The following is a 25,017-nucleotide window of genomic DNA, read 5'->3' on the forward strand; positions in this document are numbered from 1 at the left end:
GTGTCGTATGCTCACATCCTTTTGAGGTTAACTAGCGGTCGTGTCGTATGCCTCACCATCACACAGTTATCAAATTTCTAAAGAATTTTCAAGTTTCTAATCTACAGTGGGTTAACTAGCAGCCGTGCCATATGCTCACATCCTTTTAAGGTTAACTAGCGGCCGTGCCATATGACTCGCCATCACAATTATCAAGTCACTGAAGAGTTTTCAAGTTCTTGATCTACAGTGGCTTAACTAGTGGCCGTGTTGTACGCCTCGCCATTACACAGCTATCAAGTTCCTAAAAAAGTTTCGAGTTCTTGACCTACAATGGGTTAACTAGCGGCCATGCCGTATGCTCACATCTTATCTTGAGGTTAACTAGCGGCTGTGTCGTGCGCCTTGCCACCATACAGTTATCAAGTCACTAAAAAGTTTCCAAGTTCCTGATCTACAGTGGGTTAACTAGCGGCCGTGCCGTATGCTTACATCCTGTCTTGAGGTTAACTAGAGGTTGTGCCATATGCCTCGCCATCACACAGCTATCAAGTCACTAAAAAAAATTTCAAGTTCATGATCTACAGTGGGTTAACTAGTGGCCATGCCATATGCTCACATCCTATCTTGAGGTTAACTAGCAGGGGTACCGTATGCCTTGCCATCACAGAGCTATCAAGTCACAAAAAGTGTTCAAGTTCATGATCTACAGTGGGTTAAATAGCGATCGTGTCGTATGCTCACATCCTTTTGAGGTTAACTAGCGGTCGTGTCGTATACCTCACCATCACACAGTTAGCAAATTTCTAAAGAATTTTCAAGTTCCTAATCTACAGTGGGTTAACTAGCAGTCGTGCCATATGCTCACATCCTTTTAAGGTTAACTAGCGGCCGTGCCATATGACTCGCCATCACAATTATCAAGTCACTGAAGAGTTTTCAAGTTCTTGATCTACAGTGGCTTAACTAGTGGCCGTGTTGTACGCCTCGCCATTACACAGCTATCAAGTTCCTAAAAAAGTTTCGAGTTCTTGACCTACAATGGGTTAACTAGCGGCCATGCCGTATGCTCACATCTTATCTTGAGGTTAACTAGCGGCTGTGTCGTGCGCCTTGCCACCATACAGTTATCAAGTCACTAAAAAGTTTCCAAGTTCCTAATCTACAGTGGGTTAACTAGCGGCCGTGCCGTATGCTTACATCCTGTCTTGAGGTTAACTAGAGGTTGTGCCATATGCCTCAACATCACACAGCTATCAAGTCACTAAAAAAAATTTCAAGTTCATGATCTACAGTGGCTTAAGTAGTGGCCATGCCATATGCTCACATCCTATCTTGAGGTTAACTAGCAGGGGTACCGTATGCCTTGCCATCACACAGCTATCAAGTCACAAAAAGTGTTCAAGTTCATGATCTACAGTGGGTTAAATAGCGATCGTGTCGTATGCTCACATCCTTTTGAGGTTAACTAGCGGTCGTGTCGTATGCCTCACCATCACACAGTTATCAAATTTCTAAAGAATTTTCAAGTTCCTAATCTACAGTGGGTTAACTAGTAGCCGTGCCATATGCTCACAATCTTTTAAGGTTAACTAGCGGTCGTGCCATATGACTCGCCATCACAATTATCAAGTCACTGAAGAGTTTTCAAGTTCTTGATCTACAGTGGCTTAACTAGTGGCCGTGTTGTACGCCTCGCCATTACACAGCTATCAAGTTCCTAAAAAAGTTTCGAGTTCTTGACCTACAATGGGTTAGCTAGCGGCCATGCCGTATGCTCACATCTTATCTTGAGGTTAACTAGCGGCTGTGTCGTGCGCCTTGCCACCATACAGTTATCAAGTCACTAAAAAGTTTCCAAGTTCCTGATCTACAGTGGGTTAACTAGCGGCCGTGCCGTATGCTTACATCCTATCTTGAGGTTAACTAGAGGTTGTGCCATATGCCTCGCCATCACACAGCTATCAAGTCACTAAAAAAAATTTCAAGTTCATGATCTACAGTGGGTTAACTAGTGGCCATGCCATATGCTCACATCCTATCTTGAGGTTAACTAGCAGGGGTACCGTATGCCTTGCCATCCCAGAGCTATCAAGTCACAAAAAGTGTTCGAGTTCATGATCTACAGTGGGTTAACTAGCGATCGTGTCGTATGCTCACATCCTTTTGAGGTTAACTAGCGGTCGTGTCGTATGCCTTACCATCACACAGTTATCAAATTTCTAAAGAATTTTCAAGTTCCTAATCTACAGTGGGTTAACTAGCAGCCGGGCCATATGCTCACATCCTTTTAAGGTTAACTAGCGGCCGTGCCATATGACTCGCCATCACAATTATCAAGTCACTGAAGAGTTTTCAAGTTCTTGATCTACAGTGGCTTAACTAGTGGCCGTGTTGTACGCCTCGCCATTACACAGCTATCAAGTTCCTAAAAAAGTTTCGAGTTCTTGACCTACAATGGGTTAACTAGCGGCCATGCCGTATGCTCACATCTTATCTTGAGGTTAACTAGCGGCTGTGTCGTGCGCCTTGCCACCATACAGTTATCAAGTCACTAAAAAGTTTCCAAGTTCCTGATCTACAGTGGGTTAACTAGCGGCCGTGCCGTATGCTTACATCCTGTCTTGAGGTTAACTAGAGGTTGTGCCATATGCCTCGCCATCACACAGCTATCAAGTCACTAAAAAAAAATTTCAAGTTCATGATCTACAGTGGGTTAACTAGTGGCCATGCCATATGCTCACATCCTATCTTGAGGTTAACTAGCAGGGGTACCGTATGCCTTGCCATCACAGAGCTATCAAGTCACAAAAAGTGTTCAAGTTCATGATCTACAGTGGGTTAACTAGCGATCGTGTCGTATGCTCACATCCTTTTGAGGTTAACTAGCGGTCGTGTCGTATGCCTCACCATCACACAATTATCAAATTTCTAAAGAATTTTCAAGTTTCTAATCTACAGTGGGTTAACCAGCAGCCGTGCCATATGCTCACATCCTTTTAAGGTTAACTAGCGGCCGTGCCATATGACTCGCCATCACAATTATCAAGTCACTGAAGAGTTTTCAAGTTCTTGATCTACAGTGGCTTAACTAGTGGCCGTGTTGTACGCCTCGCCATTACACAGCTATCAAGTTCCTAAAAAAGTTTCGAGTTCTTGACCTACAATGGGTTAACTAGCGGCCATGCCGTATGCTCACATCTTATCTTGAGGTTAACTAGCGGCTGTGTCGTGCGCCTTGCCACCATACAGTTATCAAGTCACTAAAAAGTTTCCAAGTTCCTGATCTACAGTGGGTTAACTAGCGGCCGTGCCGTATGCTTACATCCTGTCTTGAGGTTAACTAGAGGTTGTACCATATGCCTCGCCATCACACAGCTATCAAGTCACTAAAAAAAATTTCAAGTTCATGATCTACAGTGGGTTAACTAGTGGCTATGCCATATGCTCACATCCTATCTTGAGGTTAACTAGCAGGGGTACCGTATGCCTTGCCATCACAGAGCTATCAAGTCACAAAAAGTGTTCAAGTTCATGATCTACAGTGGGTTAAATAGCGATCGTGTCGTATGCTCACATCCTTTTGAGGTTAACTAGCGGTCGTGTCGTATGCCTCACCATCACACAGTTAGTAAATTTCTAAAGAATTTTCAAGTTCCTAATCTACAGTGGGTTAACTAGCAGGCGTGCCATATGCTCACATCCTTTTAAGGTTAACTAGCGGTCGTGCCATATGACTCGCCATCACAATTATCAAGTCACTGAAGAGTTTTCAAGTTCTTGATCTACAGTGGCTTAACTAGTGGCCGTGTTGTACGCCTCGCCATTACACAGCTATCAAGTTCCTAAAAAAGTTTCGAGTTCTTGACCTACAATGGGTTAGCTAGCGGCCATGCCGTATGCTCACATCTTATCTTGAGGTTAACTAGCGGCTGTGTCGTGCGCCTTGCCACCATACAGTTATCAAGTCACTAAAAAGTTTCCAAGTTCCTGATCTACAGTGGGTTAACTAGCGGCCGTGCCGTATGCTTACATCCTGTCTTGAGGTTAACTAGAGGTTGTGCCATATGCCTCGCCATCACACAGCTATCAAGTCACTAAAAAAAATTTCAAGTTCACGATCTACAGTGGGTTAACTAGTGGCCATGCCATATGCTCACATCCTATCTTGAGGTTAACTAGCAGGGGTACCGTATGCCTTGCCATCACAGAGCTATCAAGTCACAAAAAGTGTTCAAGTTCATGAGCTACAGTGGGTTAACTAGCGATCGTGTCGTATGCTCACATCCTTTTGAGGTTAACTAGCGGTCGTGTCGTATGCCTTACCATCACACAGTTATCAAATTTCTAAAGAATTTTCAAGTTCCTAATCTACAGTGGGTTAACTAGCAGCCGTGCCATATGCTCACATCCTTTTAAGGTTAACTAGCGGCCGTGCCATATGACTCGCCATCACAATTATCAAGTCACAGAAGAGTTTTCAAGTTCTTGATCTACAGTGGCTTAACTAGTGGCCGTGTTGTACGCCTCGCCAATACGCAGCTATCAAGTTCCTAAAAAAGTTTCGAGTTCTTGACCTACAATGGGTTAACTAGCGGCCATGCCGTATGCTCACATCTTATCTTGAGGTTAACTAGCGGCTGTGTCGTGCGCCTTGCCACCATACAGTTATCAAGTCACTAAAAAGTTTCCAAGTTCCTGATCTACAGTGGGTTAACTAGCGGCCGTGCCGTATGCTTACATCCTGTCTTGAGGTTAACTAGAGGTTGTGCCATATGCCTCGCCATCACACAGCTATCAAGTCACTAAAAAAAATTTCAAGTTCATGATCTACAGTGGGTTAACTAGTGGCCATGCCATATGCTCACATCCTATCTTGAGGTTAACTAGCAGGGGTACCGTATGCCTTGCCATCCCAGAGCTAAAAAGTTCATGATCTACAGTGGGTTAACTAGCGATCGTGTCGTATGCTCACATCCTTTTGAGGTTAACTAGCGGTCGTGTCGTATGCCTTACCATCACACAGTTATCAAATTTCTAAAGAATTTTCAAGTTCCTAATCTACAGTGGGTTAAGTAGCAGCCGGGCCATATGCTCACATCCTTTTAAGGTTAACTAGCGGCCGTGCCATATGACTCGCCATCACAATTATCAAGTCACTGAAGAGTTTTCAAGTTCTTGATCTACAGTGGCTTAACTAGTGGCCGTGTTGTACGCCTCGCCATTACACAGCTATCAAGTTCCTAAAAAAGTTTCGAGTTCTTGACCTACAATGGGTTAACTAGCGGCCATGCCGTATGCTCACATCTTATCTTGAGGTTAACTAGCGGCTGTGTCGTGCGCCTTGCCACCATATAGTTATCAAGTCACTAAAAAGTTTCCAAGTTCCTGATCTACAGTGGGTTAACTAGCGGCCGTGCCGTATGCTTACATCCTGTCTTGAGGTTAACTAGAGGTTGTGCCATATGCCTTGCCATCACACAGCTATCAAGTCACTAAAAAAATATTTCAAGTTCATGATCTACAGTGGGTTAACTAGTGGCCATGCCATATGCTCACATCCTATCTTGAGGTTAACTAGCAGGTGTACCGTATGCCTTGCCATCACAGAGCTATCAAGTCACAAAAAGTGTTCAAGTTCATGATCTACAGTGGGTTAACTAACGATCGTGTCGTATGCTCACATCCTTTTGAGGTTAACTAGCGGTCGTGTCGTATGCCTCACCATCACACAGTTATCAAATTTCTAAAGAATTTTCAAGTTTCTAATCTACAGTGGGTTAACTAGCAGCCGTGCCATATGCTCACATCCTTTTAAGGTTAACTAGCGGCCGTGCCATATGACTCGCCATCACAATTATCAAGTCACTGAAGAGTTTTCAAGTTCTTGATCTACAGTGGCTTAACTAGTGGCCGTGTTGTACACCTCGCCATTACACAGCTATCAAGTTCCTAAAAAAGTTTCGAGTTCTTGACCTACAATGGGTTAACTAGCGGCCATGCCGTATGCTCACATCTTATCTTGAGGTTAACTAGCGGCTGTGTCGTGCGCCTTGCCCCCATACAGTTATCAAGTCACTAAAAAGTTTCCAAGTTCCTGATCTACAGTGGGTTAACTAGCGGCCGTGCCGTATGCTTACATCCTGTCTTCAGGTTAACTAGAGGTTGTGCCATATGCCTCGCCATCACACAGCTATCAAGTCACTAAAAAAAAATTTCAAGTTCATGATCTACAGTGGGTTAACTAGTGGCCATGCCATATGCTCACATCCTATCTTGAGGTTAACTAGCAGGGGTACCGTATGCCTTGCCATCACAGAGCTATCAAGTCACAAAAAGTGTTCAAGTTCATGATCTACAGTGGGTTAACTAGCGATCGTGTCGTATGCTCACATCCTTTTGAGGTTAACTAGCGGTCGTGTCGTATGCCTTACCATCACACAGTTATCAAATTTCTAAAGAATTTTCAAGTTCCAAATCTACAGTGGGTTAACTAGCAGCCGTGCCATATGCTCACATCCTTTTAAGGTTAACTAGCGGCCGTGCCATATGACTCGCCATCACAATTATCAAGTCACACACGAGTATACAAGTACTTGATCTACAGTGGCTTAACTAGTGGCCGTGTTGTACGCCTCGCCATTACACAGCTATCAAGTTCCTAAAAAAGTTTCGAGTTCTTGACCTACAATGGGTTAACTAGCGGCCATGCCGTATACTCACATCTTATCTTGAGGTTCACTAGCGGCTGTGTCGTGCGCCTTGCCACCATACAGTTATCAAGTCACTAAAAAGTTTCCAAGTTCCTGATCTACAGTGGGTTAACTAGCAGCCGTGCCATATGCTCACATCCTTTTAAGGTTAACTAGCGGCCGTGCCATATGACTCGCCATCACAATTATCAAGTCACTGAAGAGTTTTCAAGTTCTTGATCTACAGTGGCTTAACTAGTGGCCGTGTTGTACGCCTCGCCATTACACAGCTATCAAGTTCCTAAAAAAGTTTCGAGTTCTTGACCTACAATGGGTTAACTAGCGGCCATGCCGTATACTCACATCTTATCTTGAGGTTAACTAGCGGCTGTGTCGTGCGCCTTGCCACCATACAGTTATCAAGTCACTAAAAAGTTTCCAAGTTCCTGATCTACAGTGGGTTAACTCGCGGCCGTGCCGTATGCTTACATCCTGTCTTGAGGTTAACTAGAGGTTGTGCCATATGCCTCGCCATCACACAGCTATCAAGTCACTAAAAAAAATTTCAAGTTCATGATCTACAGTGGGTTAACTAGTGGCCATGCCATATGCTCACATCCTATCTTGAGGTTAACTAGCAGGGGTACCGTATGCCTTGCCATCACAGAGCTATCAAGTCACAAAAAGTGTTCAAGTTCATGATCTACAGTGGGTTAACTAGCGATCGTGTCGTATGCTCACATCCTTTTGAGGTTAATTAGCGGTCGTGTCGTATGCCTTACCATCACACAGTTATCAAATTTCTAAAGAATTTTCAAGTTCCTAATCTACAGTGGGTTAACTAGCAGCCGTGCCATATGCTCACATCCTTTTAAGGTTAACTAGCGGCCGTGCCATATGACTCGCCATCACAATTATCAAGTCACTGAAGAGTTTTCAAGTTCTTGATCTACAGTGGCTTATCTAGTGGCGGTGTTGTACGCCTCGCCATTACACAGCTATCAAGTTCCTAAAAAAGTTTCGAGTTCTTGACCTACAATGGGTTAACTAGCGGCCATGCCGTATGCTCACATCTTATCTTGAGGTTAACTAGCGGCTGTGTCGTGCGCCTTGCCACCATACAGTTATCAAGTCACTCAAAAGTTTCCAAGTTCCTGATCTACAGTGGGTTAACTAGCGGCCGTGCCGTATGCTTACATCCTGTCTTGAGGTTAACTAGAGGTTGTGCCATATGCCTCGCCATCACACAGCTATCAAGTCACTAAAAAAAATTTCAAGTTCATGATCTACAGTGGGTTAACTAGTGGCCATGCCATATGCTCACATCCTATCTTGAGGTTAACTAGCAGGGGTACCGTATGCCTTGCCATCACACAGCTATCAAGTCACAAAAAGTGTTCAAGTTCATGATCTACAGTGGGTTAAATAGCAATCTTGTCGTATGCTCACATCCTTTTGAGGTTAACTAGCGGTCGTGTCGTATGCCTTACCATCACACAGTTATCAAATTTCTAAAGAATTTTCAAGTTCCTAATCTACAGTGGGTTAACTAGCAGCCGTGCCATATGCTCACATCCTTTTAAGGTTAACTAGCGGCCGTGCCATATGACTCGCCATCACAATTATCAAGTCACTGAAGAGTTTTCAAGTTCTTGATCTACAGTGGCTTAACTAGTGGCCGTGTTGTACGCCTCGCCATTACGCAACTATCAAGTTCCTAAAAAAGTTTCGAGTTCTTGACCTACAATGGGTTAACTAGCGGCCATGCCGTATGCTCACATCTTATCTTGAGGTTAACTAGCGGCTGTGTCGTGCGCCTTGCCACCATACAGTTATCAAGTCACTAAAAAGTTTCCAAGTTCCTGATCTACAGTGGGTTAACTCGCGGCCGTGCCGTATGCTTACATCCTGTCTTGAGGTTAACTAGAGGTTGTGCCATATGCCTCGCCATCACAAAGCTATCAAGTCACTAAAAAAAATTTCAAGTTCATGATCTACAGTGGGTTAACTAGTGGCCATGCCATATGCTCACATCCTATCTTGAGGTTAACTAGCAGGGGTACCGTATGCCTTGCCATCACACAGCTATCAAGTCACAAAAAGTGTTCAAGTTCATGATCTACAGTGGGTTAACTAGCGATCGTGTCGTATGCTCACATCCTTTTGAGGTTAACTAGCGGTCGTGTCGTATGCCTTACCATCACACAGTTATCAAATTTCTAAAGAATTTTCAAGTTCCTAATCTACAGTGGGTTAACTAGCAGCCGTGCCATATGCTCACATCCTTTTAAGGTTAACTAGCGGTCGTGCCATATGACTCGCCATCACAATTATCAAGTCACTGAAGAGTTTTCAAGTTCTTGATCTACAGTGGCTTAACTAGTGGCCGTGTTGTACGCCTCGCCATTACACAGCTATCAAGTTCCTAAAAAAGTTTCGAGTTCTTGACCTACAATGGGTTAACTAGCGGCCATGCCGTATGCTCACATCTTATCTTGAGGTTAACTAGCGGCTGTGTCGTGCGCCTTGCCACCATACAGTTATCAAGTCACTCAAAAGTTTCCAAGTTCCTGATCTACAGTGGGTTAACTAGCGGTCGTGCCGTATGCTTACATCCTGTCTTGAGGTTAACTAGAGGTTGTGCCATATGCCTCGCCATCACACAGCTATCATGTCACTAAAAAAAATTTCAAGTTCATGATCTACAGTGGGTTAACTAGTGGCCATGCCATATGCTCACATCCTATCTTGAGGTTAACTAGCAGGGGTACCGTATGCCTTGCCATCACAGAGCTATCAAGTCACAAAAAGTGTTCAAGTTCATGATCTACAGTGGGTTAACTAGCGATCGTGTCATATGCTCACATCCTTTTGAGGTTAACTAGCGGTCGTGTCGTATGCCTTACCATCACACAGTTATCAAATTTCTAAAGAATTTTCAAGTTCCTAATCTACAGTGGGTTAACTAGCAGCCGTGCCATATGCTCACATCCTTTTAAGGTTAACTAGCGGCCGTGCCATATGACTCGCCATCACAATTATCAAGTCACTGAAGAGTTTTCAAGTTCTTGATCTACAGTGGCTTATCTAGTGGCGGTGTTGTACGCCTCGCCATTACACAGCTATCAAGTTCCTAAAAAAGTTTCGAGTTCTTGACCTACAATGGGTTAACTAGCGGCCATGCCGTATGCTCACATCTTATCTTGAGGTTAACTAGCGGCTGTGTCGTGCGCCTTGCCACCATACAGTTATCAAGTCACTCAAAAGTTTCCAAGTTCCTGATCTACAGTGGGTTAACTAGCGGCCGTGCCGTATGCTTACATCCTGTCTTGAGGTTAACTAGAGGTTGTGCCATATGCCTCGCCATCACACAGCTATCAAGTCACTAAAAAAAAATTTCAAGTTCATGATCTACAGTGGGTTAACTAGTGGCCATGCCATATGCTCACATCCTATCTTGAGGTTAACTAGCAGGGGTACCGTATGCCTTGCCATCACACAGCTATCAAGTCACAAAAAGTGTTCAAGTTCATGATCTACAGTGGGTTAAATAGCAATCTTGTCGTATGCTCACATCCTTTTGAGGTTAACTAGTGGTCGTGTCGTATGCCTTACCATCACACAGTTATCAAATTTCTAAAGAATTTTCAAGTTCCTAATCTACAGTGGGTTAACTAGCAGCCGTGCCATATGCTCACATCCTTTTAAGGTTAACTAGCGGCCGTGCCATATGACTCGCCATCACAATTATCAAGTCACTAAAGAGTTTTCAAGTTCTTGATCTACAGTGGCTTAACTAGTGGCCGTGTTGTACGCCTCGCCATTACGCAGCTATCAAGTTCCTAAAAAAGTTTCGAGTTCTTGACCTACAATGGGTTAACTAGCGGCCATGCCGTATGCTCACATCTTATCTTGAGGTTAACTAGCGGCTGCGTCGTGCGCCTTGCCCCCATACAGTTATCAAGTCACTAAAAAGTTTCCAAGTTCCTGATCTACAGTGGGTTAACTCGCGGCCGTGCCGTATGCTTACATCCTGTCTTGAGGTTAACTAGAGGTTGTGCCATATGCCTCGCCATCACACAGCTATCAAGTCACTAAAAAAAATTTCAAGTTCATGATCTACAGTGGGTTAACTAGTGGCCATGCCATATGCTCACATCCTATCTTGAGGTTAACTAGCAGGGGTACCGTATGCCTTGCCATCACAGAGCTATCAAGTCACAAAAAGTGTTCAAGTTCATGATCTACAGTGGGTTAACTAGCGATCGTGTCGTATGCTCACATCCTTTTGAGGTTAACTAGCGGTCGTGTCGTATGCCTTACCATCACACAGTTATCAAATTTCTAAAGAATTTTCAAGTTCCTAATCTACAGTGGGTTAACTAGCAACCGTGCCATATGCTCACATCCTTTTAAGGTTAACTAGCGGCCGTGCCATATGACTCGCCATCACAATTATCAAGTCACAGAAGAGTTTTCAAGTTCTTGATCTACAGTGGCTTATCTAGTGGCGGTGTTGTACGCCTCGCCATTACACAGCTATCAAGTTCCTAAAAAAGTTTCGAGTTCTTGACCTACAATGGGTTAACTAGCGGCCATGCCGTATGCTCACATCTTATCTTGAGGTTAACTAGCGGCTGTGTCGTGCGCCTTTCCACCATACAGTTATCAAGTCACTCAAAAGTTTCCAAGTTCCTGATCTACAGTGGGTTAACTAGCGGCCGTGCCGTATGCTTACATCCTGTCTAGAGGTTAACTAGAGGTTGTGCCATATGCCTCGCCATCACACAGCTATCAAGTCACTAAAAAAAAATTTCAAGTTCATGATCTACAGTGGGTTAACTAGTGGCCATGCCATATGCTCACATCCTATCTTGAGGTTAACTAGCAGGGGTACCGTATGCCTTGCCATCACACAGCTATCAAGTCACAAAAAGTGTTCAAGTTCATGATCTACAGTGGGTTAAATAGCGATCGTGTCGTATGCTCACATCCTTTTGAGGTTAACTAGCGGTCGTGTCGTATGCCTGACCATCACACAGTTATCAAATTTCTAAAGAATTTTCAAGTTCCTAATCTACAGTGGGTTAACTAGCAGCCGTGCCATATGCTCACATCCTTTTAAGGTTAACTAGCGGCCGTGCCATATGACTCGCCATCACAATTATCAAGTCACTGAAGAGTTTTCAAGTTCTTGATCTACAGTGGCTTAACTAGTGGCCGTGTTGTACGCCTCGCCATTACGCAGCTATCAAGTTCCTAAAAAAGTTTCGAGTTCTTGACCTACAATGGGTTAACTAGCGGCCATGTCGTATGCTCACATCTTATCTTGAGGTTAACTAGCGGCTGTGTCGTGCGCCTTGCCACCATACAGTTATCAAGTCACTAAAAAGTTTCCAAGTTCCTGATCTACAGTGGGTTAACTCGCGGCCGTGCCGTATGCTTACATCCTGTCTTGAGGTTAACTAGAGGTTGTGCCATATGCCTCGCCATCACACAGCTATCAAGTCACTAAAAAAAATTTCAAGTTCATGATCTACAGTGGGTTAACTAGTGGCCATGCCATATGCTCACATCCTATCTTGAGGTTAACTAGCAGGGGTACCGTATGCCTTGCCATCACAGAGCTATCAAGTCACAAAAAGTGTTCAAGTTCATGATCTACAGTGGGTTAACTAGCGATCGTGTCGTATGCTCACATCCTTTTGAGGTTAACTAGCGGTCGTGTCGTATGCCTTACCATCACACAGTTATCAAATTTCTAAAGAATTTTCAAGTTCCTAATCTACAGTGGGTTAACTAGCAGCCGTGCCATATGCTCACATCCTTTTAAGGTTAACTAGCGGCCGTGCCATATGACTCGCCATCACAATTATCAAGTCACTAAAGAGTTTTCAAGTTCTTGATCTACAGTGGCTTAACTAGTGGCCGTGTTGTACGCCTCGCCATTACGCAGCTATCAAGTTCCTAAAAAAGTTTCGAGTTCTTGACCTACAATGGGTTAACTAGCGGCCATGCCGTATGCTCACATCTTATCTTGAGGTTAACTAGCGGCTGCGTCGTGCGCCTTGCCACCATACAGTTATCAAGTCACTTAAAAGTTTCCAAGTTCCTGATCTACAGTGGGTTAACTCGCGGCCGTGCCGTATGCTTACATCCTGTCTTGAGGTTAACTAGAGGTTGTGCCATATGCCTCGCCATCACACAGCTATCAAGTCACTAAAAAAAATTTCAAGTTCATGATCTACAGTGGGTTAACTAGTGGCCATGCCATATGCTCACATCCTATCTTGAGGTTAACTAGCAGGGGTACCGTATGCCTTGCCATCACAGAGCTATCAAGTCACAAAAAGTGTTCAAGTTCATGATCTACAGTGGGTTAACTAGCGATCGTGTCGTATGCTCACATCCTTTTGAGGTTAACTAGCGGTCGTGTCGTATGCCTTACCATCACACAGTTATCAAATTTCTAAAGAATTTTCAAGTTCCTAATCTACAGTGGGTTAACTAGCAACCGTGCCATATGCTCACATCCTTTTAAGGTTAACTAGCGGCCGTGCCATATGACTCGCCATCACAATTATCAAGTCACTGAAGAGTTTTCAAGTTCTTGATCTACAGTGGCTTATCTAGTGGCGGTGTTGTACGCCTCGCCATTACACAGCTATCAAGTTCCTAAAAAAGTTTCGAGTTCTGGACCTACAATGGGTTAACTAGCGGCCATGCCGTATGCTCACATCTTATCTTGAGGTTAACTAGCGGCTGTGTCGTGCGCCTTGCCACCATACAGTTATCAAGTCACTCAAAAGTTTCCAAGTTCCTGATCTACAGTGGGTTAACTAGCGGCCGTGCCGTATGCTTACATCCTGTCTAGAGGTTAACTAGAGGTTGTGCCATATGCCTCGCCATCACACAGCTATCAAGTCACTAAAAAAAAATTTCAAGTTCATGATCTACAGTGGGTTAACTAGTGGCCATGCCATATGCTCACATCCTATCTTGAGGTTAACTAGCAGGGGTACCGTATGCCTTGCCATCACACAGCTATCAAGTCACAAAAAGTGTTCAAGTTCATGATCTACAGTGTTTTAAATAGCAATCGTGTCGTATGCTCACATCCTTTTGAGGTTAACTAGCGGTCGTGTCGTATGCCTGACCATCACACAGTTATCAAATTTCTAAAGAATTTTCAAGTTCCTAATATACAGTGTGTTAACTAGAAGCCTTGACATATGCTCTAATAGTTTTAAGGTTAACTAGCGGCCGTGCCATATGACTCGCCATCACAATTATCAAGTCACTGAAGAGTTTTCAAGTTCTTGATCTACAGTGGCTTAACTAGTGGCCGTGTTGTACGCCTCGCCATTACGCAGCTATCAAGTTCCTAAAAAAGTTTCGAGTTCTTGACCTACAATGGGTTAACTAGCGGCCATGCCGTATGCTCACATCTTATCTTGAGGTTAACTAGCGGCGGTGTCGTGCGCCTTGCCACCATACGGTTATCAAGTCACTAAAAAGTTTCCAAGTTCCCGATCTACGGTGGGTTAACTCGCGGCCGTGCCGTATGCTTACATCTGTCTTGAGGTTAACTAGAGGTTGTGCCATATGCCTCGCCATCACACAGCTATCAAGTCACTAAAAAAAATTTCAAGTTCATGATCTACAGTGGGTTAACTAGTGGCCATGCCATATGCTCACATCCTATCTTGAGGTTAACTAGCAGGGGTACCGTATGCCTTGCCATCACAGAGCTATCAAGTCACAAAAAGTGTTCAAGTTCATGATCTACAGTGGGTTAACTAGCGATCGTGTCGTATGCTCACATCCTTTTGAGGTTAACTAGCGGTCGTGTCGTATGCCTTACCATCACACAGTTATCAAATTTCTAAAGAATTTTCAAGTTCCTAATCTACAGTGGGTTAACTAGCAGCCGTGCCATATGCTCACATCCTTTTAAGGTTAACTAGCGGCCGTGCCATATGACTCGCCATCACAATTATCAAGTCACTAAAGAGTTTTCAAGTTCTTGATCTACAGTGGCTTAACTAGTGGCCGTGTTGTACGCCTCGCCATTACGCAGCTATCAAGTTCCTAAAAAAGTTTCGAGTTCTTGACCTACAATGGGTTAACTAGCGGCCATGCCGTATGCTCACATCTTATCTTGAGGTTAACTAGCGGCTGCGTCGTGCGCCTTGCCACCATACAGTTATCAAGTCACTTAAAAGTTTCCAAGTTCCTGATCTACAGTGGGTTAACTCGCGGCCGTGCCGTATGCTTACATCCTGTCTTGAGGTTAACTAGAGGTTGTGCCATATGCCTCGCCATCACACAGCTATCAAGTCACTAAAAAAAATTTCAAGTTCATGATCTACAGTGGGTTAACTAGTGGCCATGCCATATGCTCACATCCTATCTTGAGGTTAAATAGCAGTGGTACCGTAAGCCTTGCCATAACAGAGCTATCAATTCACAAAAAGTGTTCAAGTTCATGATCTACAGTGGGTTAACTAGCGATCGTGTCGTATGCTCACATCCTTTTGAGGTTAACTAGCGGTCGTGTCGTATGCCTTACCATCACACAGTTATCAAATTTCTAAAGAATTTTCAAGTTCCTAATCTACAGTGGGTTAACTAGCAACCGTGCCATATGCTCACATCCTTTTAAGGTTAACTAGCGGCCGTGCCATATGACTCGCCATCACAATTATCAAGTCACTGAAGAGTTTTCAAGTTCTTGATCTACAGTGGCTTATCTAGTGGCGGTGTTGTACGCCTCGCCATTACACAGCTATCAAGTTCCTAAAAAAGTTTCGAGTTCTGGACCTACAATGGGTTAACTAGCGGCCATGCCGTATGCTCACATCTTATCTTGAGGTTAACTAGCGGCTGTGTCGTGCGCCTTGCCACCATACAGTTATCAAGTCACTCAAAAGTTTCCAAGTTCCTGATCTACAGTGGGTTAACTAGCGGCCGTGCCGTATGCTTACATCCTGTCTAGAGGTTAACTAGAGGTTGTGCCATATGCCTCGCCATCACACAGCTATCAAGTCACTAAAAAAAAATTTCAAGTTCATGATCTACAGTGGGTTAACTAGTGGCCATGCCATATGCTCACATCCTATCTTGAGGTTAACTAGCAGGGGTACCGTATGCCTTGCCATCACACAGCTATCAAGTCACAAAAAGTGTTCAAGTTCATGATCTACAGTGTTTTAAATAGCAATCGTGTCGTATGCTCACATCCTTTTGAGGTTAACTAGCGGTCGTGTCGTATGCCTGACCATCACACAGTTATCAAATTTCTAAAGAATTTTCAAGTTCCTAATCTACAGTGGGTTAACTAGCAGCCGTGCCATATGCTCACATCCTTTTAAGGTTAACTAGCGGCCGTGCCATATGACTCGCCATCACAATTATCAAGTCACTGAAGAGTTTTCAAGTTCTTGATCTACAGTGGCTTAACTAGTGGCCGTGTTGTACGCCTCGCCATTACGCAGCTATCAAGTTCCTAAAAAAGTTTCGAGTTCTTGACCTACAATGGGTTAACTAGCGGCCATGCCGTATGCTCACATCTTATCTTGAGGTTAACTAGCGGCTGTGTCGTGCGCCTTGCCACCATACAGTTATCAAGTCACTAAAAAGTTTCCAAGTTCCTGATCTACAGTGGGTTAACTCGCGGCCGTGCCGTATGCTTACATCCTGTCTTGAGGTTAACTAGAGGTTGTGCCATATGCCTCGCCATCACACAGCTATCAAGTCACTAAAAAAAATTTCAAGTTCATGATCTACAGTGGGTTAACTAGTGGCCATGCCATATGCTCACATCCTATCTTGAGGTTAACTAGCAGGGGTACCGTATGCCTTGCCATCACAGAGCTATCAAGTCACAAAAAGTGTTCAAGTTCATGATCTACAGTGGGTTAACTAGCGATCGTGTCGTATGCTCACATCCTTTTGAGGTTAACTAGCGGTCGTGTCGTATGCCTTACCATCACACAGTTATCAAATTTCTAAAGAATTTTCAAGTTCCTAATCTACAGTGGGTTAACTAGCAGCCGTGCCATATGCTCACATCCTTTTAAGGTTAACTAGCGGCCGTGCCATATGACTCGCCATCACAATTATCAAGTCACTAAAGAGTTTTCAAGTTCTTGATCTACAGTGGCTTAACTAGTGGCCGTGTTGTACGCCTCGCCATTACGCAGCTATCAACTTCCCAAAAAAGTTTCGAGTTCTTGACCTACAATGGGTTAACTAGCGGCCATGCCGTATGCTCACATCTTATCTTGAGGTTAACTAGCGGCTGTGTCGTGCGCCTTGCCACCATACAGTTATCAAGTCACTAAAAAGTTTCCAAGTTCCTGATCTACAGTGGGTTAACTCGCGGCCGTGCCGTATGCTTACATCCTGTCTTGAGGTTAACTAGAGGTTGTGCCATATGCCTCGCCATCACACAGCTATCAAGTCACTAAAAAAAATTTCAAGTTCATGATCTACAGTGGGTTAACTAGTGGCCATGCCATATGCTCACATCCTATCTTGAGGTTAACTAGCAGGGGTACCGTATGCCTTGCCATCACAGAGCTATCAAGTCACAAAAAGTGTTCAAGTTCATGATCTACAGTGGGTTAACTAGCGATCGTGTCGTATGCTCACATCCTTTTGAGGTTAACTAGCGGTCGTGTCGTATGCCTTACCATCACACAGTTATCAAATTTCTAAAGAATTTTCAAGTTCCTAATCTACAGTGGGTTAACTAGCAACCGTGCCATATGCTCACATCCTTTTAAGGTTAACTAGCGGCCGTGCCATATGACTCGCCATCACAATTATCAAGTCACTGAAGAGTTTTCAAGTTCTTGATCTACAGTGGCTTATCTAGTGGCGGTGTTGTACGCCTCGCCATTACACAGCTATCAAGTTCCTAAAAAAGTTTCGAGTTCTTGACCTACAATGGGTTAACTAGCGGCCATGCCGTATGCTCACATCTTATCTTGAGGTTAACTAGCGGCTGTGTCGTGCGCCTTTCCACCATACAGTTATCAAGTCACTCAAAAGTTTCCAAGTTCCTGATCTACAGTGGGTTAACTAGCGGCCGTGCCGTATGCTTACATCCTGTCTAGAGGTTAACTAGAGGTTGTGCCATATGCCTCGCCATCACACAGCTATCAAGTCACTAAAAAAAAATTTCAAGTTCATGATCTACAGTGGGTTAACTAGTGGCCATGCCATATGCTCACATCCTATCTTGAGGTTAACTAGCAGGGGTACCGTATGCCTTGCCATCACACAGCTATCAAGTCACAAAAAGTGTTCAAGTTCATGATCTACAGTGTTTTAAATAGCAATCGTGTCGTATGCTCACATCCTTTTGAGGTTAACTAGCGGTCGTGTCGTATGCCTGACCATCACACAGTTATCAAATTTCTAAAGAATTTTCAAGTTCCTAATCTACAGTGGGTTAACTAGCAGCCGTGCCATATGCTCACATCCTTTTAAGGTTAACTAGCGGCCGTGCCATATGACTCGCCATCACAATTATCAAGTCACTGAAGAGTTTTCAAGTTCTTGATCTACAGTGGCTTAACTAGTGGCCGTGTTGTACGCCTCGCCATTACGCAGCTATCAAGTTCCTAAAAAAGTTTCGAGTTCTTGACCTACAATGGGTTAACTAGCGGCCTTGCCGTATGCTCACATCTTATCTTGAGGTTAACTAGCGGCTGTGTCGTGCGCCTTGCCACCATACAGTTATCAAGTCACTAAAAAGTTTCCAAGTTCCTGATCTACAGTGGGTTAACTCGCGGCCGTGCCGTATGCTTACATCCTGTCTTGAGGTTAACTAGAGGTTGTGCCATATGCCTCGCCATCACACAGCTATCAAGTCACTAAAAAAAATTTCAAGTTCATGATCTACAGTGGGTTAACTAGTGGCCATGCCATATGCTCACATCCTATCTTGAGGTTAACTAGCAGGGGTACCGTATGCCTTGCCATCACAGAGCTATCAAGTCACAAAAAGTGTTCAAGTTCATGATCTACAGTGGGTTAACTAGCGATAGTGTCGTATGCTCACATCCTTTTGAGGTTAACTAGCGGTCGTGTCGTATGCCTCACCATCACACAGTTATCAAATTTCTAAAGAATTTTCAAGTTCCTAATCTACAGTGGGTTAACTAGCAGCCGTGCCATATGCTCACATCCTTTTAAGGTTAACTAGCGGCCGTGCCATATGACTCACCATCACAATTATCAAGTCACTGAAGAGTTTTCAAGTTCTTGATCTACAGTGGCTTAACTAGTGGCCGTGTTGTACGCCTCGCCATTACACAGTTATCAAGTTCCTAAAAAAGTTTCGAGTTCTTGACCTACAATGGGTTAACTAGCGGCCATGCCGTATGCTCAAATCTTATCTTGAGGTTAACTAGCGGCTGTGTCGTGCGCCTTGCCACCATACAGTTATCAAGTCACTAAAAAGTTTCCAAGTTCCTAATCTACCATGTGTTAACTAACGGCCATGTCATACACTCACTATTTCCACTATTCTTGACTACTAGGTAAGGCCCATTACCTATGTCCCGCATTTTATTTTCAGCATTTAAATTCCTGCATATTTGCACACCCATATAACACAGAAAAAAAAAAAATATATATATATATATATATATGCATTTTCCTAAGATAGCATGGCATAAATCATGGCAAAAAATATATGCTTATGAAAATTCCAAAAATAAAATAAGCACTAGCAGGCATCCGTAGTAGTATTGCTACTAACATTTTGTAGAAAAAAGGGAAGAGAAGAGGAAAAATAGACACTGACCTCAAGTGCATAAAAGGCTACAGTAGCAGACTAAAGCTGAAAAGTCGGACCCATTAAGTTCGCAAGTTGCTCTAGAGAACTTTTTAGAAGTGAGAATTCAAAGAAATGAGTGAAACGAGGTCAAAATGAGCCAAAGGGGAGCTTTTATAGGCCTTTGCACGGCCTGGGCTGCCTAGCGCACCTTTTTGGGCCGTCGGGCTGCTAGTCAATGTTAACCAAGTCAACGTTGACCGATTAACCCGGTCAAACTTCCAAGAAAAAAAGTGAAGCCTTTTCCTCTCCTAGAGCTTAGAGACAGGTCCATAAATGTTTCAAAAGCAACTACAACAGATTGTTTAGTCAGGTAAAATCTGTTCTCGATCCGTGAGTAGTCTCCACACGCAATTTAGGGGGGCGACAAAATTCGAAATCACGTTCTTTATCCAACACCTCTCATTTCACTCGAGATGTTAGATAAAGAAGGGGTAGTTGTTGATACCGTATTTTGTCTGCCCTTCATTTACGTGCTAGACCCCGAAAAATCCAAAAATATTATTTTCTCTCCATGGGGCTGCAAGAACATTCAGAACAACGCGACACAACTCGTTCGGATATCGGAGCACCCAAAGTGCCTTTTTCAGTTAAAATAACAAAAATTCCCCTAGTCAGCCTCGGGTTGACCAAAAATCAAACAAAGTCAAAATCCCATCAAAACAGCACCTTTCATAGTTTTACATCAAACTCGAGCTTTTCGGAGACTGTTGACAACTTTGACCAAGTTGGACTCGGAGTTGACTCCAAATGGGCCCATAAACCCTAATTTTAATCCGACCATCAAAACGGGTTGAAGCCAATGCCATTGCAAAGATTATCAAATTCTCAGTCCAACAACCATTCATGGGTCAAAATCAGAGTTAGAATGGCCGAGATATCACAAAAATCGTGCTATGCACCGCAAACTTCTGATAGCCATAACATTTGATCTGACTGTTGGATTTTCAAGTTCCATACCTTTTTAGAAACAGAAATTCAAGATCTTTCTAGGGGTGTCAAGATCAACCTGATCTGAGACAAAAGTGTGTTGAGGCTATAAAAGGCCTCAGGCACCTCCAGACCAAAAAATGAGGGACTTTTTTGGTTTTTCTCTCTGCCTGGACGTTTTCTACACATTTTTCTTCTCTCCCAAACACAATTTTACACATAAAAACACACAAAAAAACACATCCAAGCCTATTGATTCTTCCTCCTTCACCAAAAATGCAAGGTATTGTTCTTATACCTAATTTTCTTCTCCTTGGTTCTACACTTTGGATTTTGGGTCTAGGGGTGTGGATGTAGCTTTTTAGCTACTATCCACACCCCTAGCTCTCTAAATCTTTCCCTAACATTTATCTTGCTCTTTTTTCCTTAATAACATGATTTATTGCTTTATCTAGCATACTCTTTGTTTTATTTTGTTTCTAGCATGTTTTTGGTTTATTTCCATATGCTTCCATGATTGTTCATGTGCTAGTTGCCTTTTCTTCATACTTTATGCTTTATGCCATATTTAGATCCTTCTTTCTTATGTGTTGATGTTTGGATCTATATGCTCACATGCTTGATATCATGTCCTCAGCTATGCCTTGCTTAGATCTACATGTTTGTATGCATGTTCTATGCTCCTATGCCTATGTATATGCCTTCACATGCTTGTATGCTTGGGTTTGCGTTCTCCCATGCCTTTAGGTTTATATCTACATGCTTAAATGTATATCCACATGCTTACATGTGCATTTCCATGCTTATATGTATAGATCTATGTGTTTACATGCTTAGATCAATGTTCTCTACGTGTTTTATGCCATCATCTATGTGCTTGCGTGCTTCACGCCATGTTTATGTGCTTACGCCTCAACCTTGTTTGTCATGCCATGTGCTATTGTATTCTTGTGTTTTGGCCTAATGTTTAAGACCCAATCTAGACCCTATGGTCTTTGTCATCGTCCATACACCAAGGCCCACATCAAAGGGTTTGGATCATCCTATTTGCATGTCTATGCTTGCTTGATTCTATGCTTTATGATTGTGATAGCCTCTCTTATTCTTGTCTTTTCCATGCTTGACACCCTCCATGAGCTCAATCTTGTTTGGTTACATCCAACACCAATGAGGCCTTGTTTGGATGTGACCATTTAGGAAGCATCTCAGGATGTTGAGTGTTAGGATTAGTGCCCTTAAATCCTATTGTATGATGCTATGTATTTTATTATGTATGACTTAATGTTGTGTTTAATAAAATTGTTTTATTATTATCTAAAAAAAATGGTAACATGAATATTGGGATATTATCATATAGTCCATTAGATGCATTGTATGTGATTTATGTGATTTAGTCACAAAAGATGTAAATCACAAGTTCCTTGTAAATTCAAAATGTAGCTCGTAGTCGGTGATGAAAATTGGGCATTTTATCAGCGAAGACTATAACATATCAACTAAGATGATTTGTCTTGATCATGGAAATAGAGATTTCTAGTTGGTATGTTGATATGTTTTAAGAGTTAAAACATATTGAACTGGACCGGTGTGAGATTTATTATTCTTCTAACGATTGTCAAATGAATAATAAACTCACGACTTATATTTGCGTGAACTCTTAATCCTAGGAGAATAATGAACTTGATCATGAGATTTAGGTTGTTTTGATATACCAGGAGTGAGATCTAGAGTAACGGTCAAAACCTCAGTATGTTGGGCAACCACATTTAGTGTTGATGGAACATATATTCTCAAGATGGAATTCATAGTCTCTTAACGGAGATACAAAATATTCCCTTGAGATAAGTTTAATGGGATTGTTATTCAAAGAGTTAGGCCTAACCACTTTAGTAATGAGTTACTAAAGTATATATATATTTACGGAATTGGATTTCATAAATATATATATATATATATAATGAATAACCTTGAAGGATTAAACCGGGTACTCAAAGAATTAAGATGTAGTAATCTACAAAGTGGCAGTCTTCTTTCATGACTTTGTATTACTACGAATATTTTATGAAGGGGTTGCATGTACAATAAAGTCTTGGGATATAATTTATAAATAAGGCCTAGAGTGCAACTATATTTATATAGTGGTATTAAATATAGTTAATGGTAACTTTGGACTTGTCAAGAGTTGACAGAAAAAGCCCAAGGCCCATTGGAGCTAGTGTCTTATTGGTCCATTTTGGTCATATTCCAAGCCACACACTTAAGCCCAATTGGAAAGGCCTAAAAGGCCACCCCAATTAGATAATTAGTTAGATACAAAGGGAGAAAGATACAAAATTTTCTGTTGAGAATTAGAAGAACACTATTGCAAAGTGGTGCAAAAGGTGTTAGACACTTTTTGACATTCTCCCTTTGGAACTAATTGAGAGACCACACATCTTGGGCGTTAGTGGAATTGGAGTGAAGATTGAAAGTGTTCCCAAGTGATTCTGATCTTCGGTTTTGAAATTCACCGCTCCAAGGTACACTCTCTTGTTCTTAAATTCTAAAACTTATATAGTGCATGTTAACTTTTATGAATGAAGTAGATCCGTTATTTTTCCACTGCGCACATGCATTTTTCCGTCATCGGGTTACTTCGTACATACCCTTCCCTTTCCGCTCCGTGTGATGCTATGCTTACCATGCTTGTTTGTGCCACCCGTTGGCTTTCTATGCATCTTTACACGCTTGCTTACATGTCCATGCATGAGTCTTGCTTGCTAGTGTGTCGTCCATGCTTCAACACAATGAAGTTATGGCATTCAATCCAAACCTACATTTGTCCCTTGCGGATGCCACCTTTTGTTTGCTTTCTTACTTGTCTTCCTTCTCGTTTGTTTGCTTGCTTTCTTGTTTCTATGCTTGCCATGTCTATCATGTTTATCTACTTTATGTCTCTTTCACATTCTCTTTGCATCTTTTTCCTTCCATTGCTTGTCTGCTGGTTTCTTGTCTTTGCCTTTGCATGTACACACATAGAGCGAAGACGTATGGAGCTAGGGCACAGTCTCCTAGGTGCAAGCAAAAAGGGCGAGGATGTGAGCATGTGTATATAAGCCAAGCTGCTATGCTCTATAGATTTAGGGGGTCTAGCCTCTCCCTTTTGGTTATGTACTCTTTCAAACCCCCTTCCTCCCCCCCTCCCTCATTTCTCTCTTAGATGGTTTGTATTAGGTATATCATGGTGTGTACCATTCGTCCTCATCTCTAGAGTATGGCGACCCCTGTTTACTTGCTTGCACCTATATTTTGGGCCTACTCTAGGGATGAAGGCATTTACTTTCCCGCTCTGTGTGCTTGCATTGTGCATGATGTATGTATGTATGTATATACCTATTCACCCTTTCCAATGTGATTGTCACAGTCCATGTCACCTAAGGCAAAGCGATGCCTAATTTCTTCCATGAAAGTAAGGTGATATGTCGCTGGATTTTCACTATGGAAATCTGGTACTCTGCTTGAATGCTTTAGGAAAGCATAGATTGAGACCACACCCATTCAAAAGCCAAACCTCAAAGCCCCCATGCATGCAAATCCCCAAAAGCCAATGCCAAAATCATGTTGTTTTACTGCTTATCTCCAAAAATTAAGGTTTTATCAAAACAAAGGATTGTCCTTGGACAGGCGTTATGGGGTGGTCGAACGAAGGCCCAACAGTAGTTTTCCAACCGTTCGAGGCCCGGGCATCAACAATGTCTACATAGCGTTTCTCCTAGTTTTTCGTTGTTTTTTAATGTGTTTTCATAGCATCCAGCATTTGCATGATTCATCTATGTTGCCTAAAAAAATGAAAACATATATAAATGCCAAAAATAATAATAAGATCTAGCATTATTTCCTAGTTGCATTACCACAAACATATTTGTAGGAAGTAAAAAAAAAAAAAAAAAAAAAGGAGGCGAGTTTTCTTAGTGCCAAAGAATGTCAGATTGTAAAGAAAAGACCTAGAGACAATCAAATCCTCTTAAGAGGCTTAACCTAATTAGGGTAAGATCAGTTTCGGGCTATGAACGGTGCAGTTTTTGCACGCAATTTTGGGGCTACAAAATGCAAAACCACATTCTTTACCCAACACCTTTCATTATAATCGAGATGTTAGATAAAGAAGGGGCAGCTGTAAATACTGTATTTTGACCACCCTTGATTTGTGTGCTAGACTCCGAAAATTCCAAAAAATATTAACTTTTATCCCTAGGGCCACGGAAGCATCTAGATTGACTTGGCACAACATGTTTGGGCATCAGAGCACTCAACGCGCCATTTCAGGTTAGAATAACCAAAACGCCCTTGGTCAACCCTAGGTTGACTGAAAGTCAAAGTTTGTTAAAATCACCCCAAAACAATATTTTTCATGTTTCTACATCAAACTCGAGCCGCTTGGAGATTTTTGTTAATTTTAACCAAGTTTGACTAGAGGTTAACTCCCAAGGGGACCAAAAATCTTAATTTTGATCAAACTTTTAGACTGGGTTGGGGCTAGCGTCATTGTGATGATCAGCTCAATCGGAGTTAGGAAAGGCCTTCAAA

This window comes from Castanea sativa, chromosome 5 (assembly GCF_040712315.1).
Source record: "Castanea sativa cultivar Marrone di Chiusa Pesio chromosome 5, ASM4071231v1".
NCBI classification, from domain to species: Eukaryota; Viridiplantae; Streptophyta; class Magnoliopsida; order Fagales; family Fagaceae; genus Castanea; species Castanea sativa.